General features: G+C 37.9%; 1 pseudogene across 1 annotated transcript; it reads right to left on the bottom strand.

The window, feature by feature from the left end:
* Positions 247-1,802, bottom strand: LOC100521239 (annotated as a pseudogene). The gene has a single exon (XR_001302673.2). The product of XR_001302673.2 is annotated as a coatomer subunit epsilon pseudogene (transcript).

The raw sequence follows: 4,444 nt of genomic DNA, 5'->3' as shown, positions 1-4,444 counted from the left end.
CAAGTGGCTGTACCACTTTCCAGCAGCAATGTATGAGTGGTACAGTTTCTCTGAATCCTTACCAACATTTTTGTGTTGTCATTATACTCTGTTTTAGCCATTGTTGTGGGTTTGTAGTTATATATTATTGTGGTTTTAATTTGCATGTTGAACATCTTTTCAATGTGCTTACATCCTATATGTATAGCCTCTTCAGTTAAATGATTCTTCATTTTTTTTTGCCAATTTTCTTTTTTTTTCTTTTTCTTTTTTTTTTTTTTACCTGGAGTGGAGACGTTTATTGACAAAACAGAGACTGGGCTGGGCTTACAGCCTCTGCTCCTGGTTAAAGGGTAAGTGCCCGTGGGGGGGGCAGCACAGCCTTGGCCTTGTATTCCCACGGCTCCGGAAGTGCGTCTCAGGCCAACCTCAGGCACTGGGAGCATACTGCAGCACCAGTCTGTCAAAGTCGTTTTCCTTGGCATGGTACTCCTTGATGAAGGGGTGGGTCCTGTGGGCGTCCTTCAGCTGGGACAGGTAGCGGTTTGTCACCTCAGGAGGCTTCCCCAGATGCTGGGACAGGACAATGAGGTTGATCAGTGTCTCTGGGTGGCTGCTGTCCACAGCCAGGTTGACCCAGGCGGTGGCCAGCTGGGTGAGGGTGGCATCCTCGTCCTGGTCCTGCATTTTCTTCAGCTCTTTCCGGGCGAGGTCCAGGCGGTCTAGCTTCAGCAGGATCTGCACCGTCATGGCCATGCACTCCAGGCTGTCCCCTTGGTGCAGGGTGCGCAGGGCGGCGTCCGGGTTCTGGTCATGGAAGTAGATGGAGGCAGCCATGAGCAGGAAGGTGGTGTTGGTCACGTCCACGCTCCGGCTCATCTCCCGGTCCAGCTCGGCCACAATCGCATCCCGCCGGCTGTCGCTAGCCAGGTACTCAGCAAACATGCGGATGGCCTGGAGCTCAGGTGACGAGGAGGGCTTGATCTCTTCGAGGACCACGCCGAACTTCCTCTGTTCGAGGTATGCTCTGTACAGGAAGACATCCCTTTCCACATCTCTCTCGGGGCTTGATGGCTTCACCCGCTGAGCCTCGTTGATGCACTGTTGGTAGCTGCCAATGTAAAAGGCATTCTTTACGTCAAACAACTCGTCTACTTCCCCGGAGCCGCCGGAGGCCGGGCCGGGTGCCGGTGGCGCCATGTCGCTTTTTTTTTTGCCAATTTTCTAATTGGATTGTTTGTTTATCGTAAAGTTTAGAAAATTTGTTATAAGTTCTGTACATGAGTCCTTTGTTTGCTATTTGATTTGCAAACATATTCTCCCAGTCAGTGACTGGTCCTTTCATCCTCTTCACAGGGTCTTTCTCAGAGCAAAATATTTTTAATTTGGTAAGGCCTAATTTATTAATTTTCCTTTTCTGAGTTTTGCTTTTAGCATCATGCCTACAAACTTTTTGCCAAGCCCCAGATCCTGAAGATTTTCTTTTATGTGTTTTTTTTCCTTAAAAATTTTATAGTTTTACAGGTTACATTAAAGTTCATGAACAATTTTGAGTTAATTTTTGTATGAGGTGTAAGACTTAGGTTCTTTTTTATGTCTTTTTTTCTATGGATGTCTACTTGCTCCAGTACCATTTGCTGACATTGATTGCTTTTGCATTTTTGTCAATAATCAGTTGGGCATGTATGTGTGGGTCTATTTCTGGCTTCTCAAATTCGTTCCAGGATTCTATCACCCTTTCAATATCATAATCTTGATTACTGTAGCTATATATTGTCTTGCAATTGGGTAGAGTCATTACTCCCACTTTAGTCTTATTGTTTTCAAAATTGCTTTAGCTGTTCTAGTTCTATTGTTTTTCTAAATAAAAGTCAGAATAATCTTGTCCATATTTATAAGAAATCCTGTTGGAATTTCAAGAAGAATTATATTAGACCTGTATATTAATTTGAGGAGAACTGACATCTTTACTATGTTAACTCTATCAAGCCATGAACACAGCATACCTCTCCATTTATTTAGATCTTTGGATTCTTTCATCAGCTTTTTGTAGCTTTCAGTATACAAGTTCTATACATATTGTATTAGATTTACACATATTTAATAAATATTTTTTAAATATTTCATTTTTGAGCAATTGTAAAAGGTATTATATTTTGAGTTTTGATGACTTCATGTTTATTGCTAATATACAGAAATTCCAATAATTGATTTTAGTATGTTTGTCTTATACTCAATGATTCTGCTGAACTTATTAGTTCTAGGATACTTTTTGTAGATTCTTTGGGATTTTTTTTTTAAATAGCCACACCCACAGCATATGGAAGTCCCTGGGCCAGGGATCGAATCTGAGCTGCACCTGTGACCTACACCACAGCTGCGGCAATACCAGATCCTTTAATTCACTGCATTAGGCTGGGGATTGAACCTGTGCCTCTGCAGTGACCTCAGCCACTCTACTCAGATTCTTAACCCACTGTGCCACAGCAGGAACTCCCCTTGGGAATTTTTATGTAGACAATCATGTCATCTTCGAAAAGCAAAAGTTTTTTCTTCTAATCCCTATGTTTTATATTCTTTTCTTGCTTTATTGCACTGGTTAGAACTTTCAGCATTATGTTTATTAAGAACAGTGAGAATGCACATCCTTGCCTTGGTCTATAGAGGGAAAGCAGTCATTCTTTCATCATTCACTATGATGTTAGCTCTAGTGTTTTTAGATGATCTTTATGTTGAGGAAGTTCCCTTTCATTCCTATTTTTCAGGGAGATATTATCACGAATAAATGCTGAACTTAGTCACAATTTTTTTCTGCATAGATTGATATGATCCTATGATTTTTCTTATTTAGCCTATTAATATTGCAGACTTTATACAGTGATTTATTTTCTAACATGAACCAGCCTTGCACCCCTGGAATAAATCCCATTTGGTTATAGGATATAATTCTCATTACATATTGCTGAATTCTAAACATTTTGTTAAGGATTTTTGCATCTATATTCACGAGGAATATTTCTTCAGTTTTTCTATTTGTACTGTCTGTCTGGTTTTGGTATTGAGGTAATAATAGTTTCATGATATTAGCTTCTATTTTCTGCAAGAGATTATGTAGAATTGGAGTTAATTCTAAGTGTTGGTAGAATTCTCCAGTGAAACCATTTGGTCAGGAGATTTCTTTTTGAGAGATTAAAACTAGGAATGAAATTTACTTAACGGCAAATAGGGTTATTTAAATTATATATTTAATAGCAAGTTACGGTAGTTTGCATTTTTTTTTTAGGGATGATCTGTTTCATCTAAGTGTGTAGGGTTAGTTATAGAATTCTCTTATTACACTTTGATACCTGCATTGTCTACAGCAATATTCCCTATTTTATTCCTTATATTGGTAAGTCGTGTTTTATCTTATTTTTTCTTTGTCAGTCTTGCTAGAGGTTTGTCAATTTTTTTGATCTTTTCTAAGAAACACGCCTTTGTTTTACTGATTTTCTCTACTATTTTTGTTTGTAATTTATTTATTTCTGCTCTTTTATTTATTATTTTCTTTTTTTTTTTCTGCTTCCTTTGAGTTTATTTTGCCATTTCTTTACTAGGTAGAACTTATATTATTGACTTCAGACTTTGCCTCTTGAGAAATATGGGCATGTAGTGCTATAAATTCTCTTCTCAAAATTGCTTTAGCTATGTCCCATAAATTTGTATATGTATGTTTTCATTTCATTCAGTTCAATGTATTTTTAAATTTCCCTTGATGCTTCTTCTTTGACTCATGCGTTATTTGGAAGTGAGCTCTTAAGTTTCCATGTGTTTGGAAATTGTCATGTTAATTTTCTAGTTTGATTTCGTTGTGGTCAGTGAGCATACTCTACATGATTTCAACTGTTTCATGTTTGTTGAGGTTTGACTTATGGCCCAGGATATGGTCTAGTTTGGAAAATGTTCTGTGGGATCTTGAAGAGAATATGTATTTAGAATGTGTATTCCGCTGTTATTGTGTGGAATGTTCTATAAATGTCAATTAGACCGCATTGATTGATGGTGTTAAATTCTTCTATGTCTTTGTTGATTTTTGGTCTAGTTATCCCATCAGTTGTTGAGAGGGGAGTGTTAAAGTCTCAAATTTGTCTACATCTTCTTTCAGTTTTTTCATTCTGTCAGTTTTTGCTTCACATTTTTGCAGTTCTGTTTCTTGGTGCATATACATTTAAAATTTCTATGTCTTACTGATGGGTTGAAACTTTTATCATTTGTAATGTCTCTCTCTGTCACAGGTAATTTTATTTCCTCTGAGGTCTACTTTACCTGACATTAATGCAGTCATTCTTGCCTCTTTAACTAATGTTAGCATGGTATACCTTTTTCCATCCATCTACTTTCAGCTTGCCTAAATTGCCTTAATTTACGTGAGTTTTCTGTGGACTACATATGGTTGAGTCATGTTTTTTAATTAACTCTTCCACTT

This window comes from Sus scrofa, chromosome X, assembly GCF_000003025.6.
Source record: "Sus scrofa isolate TJ Tabasco breed Duroc chromosome X, Sscrofa11.1, whole genome shotgun sequence".
NCBI classification, from domain to species: domain Eukaryota; kingdom Metazoa; phylum Chordata; class Mammalia; order Artiodactyla; family Suidae; genus Sus; species Sus scrofa.
Note: the sequence above shows the minus strand (reverse complement) of the source record. Positions and strands in the feature narration are given on the sequence as shown.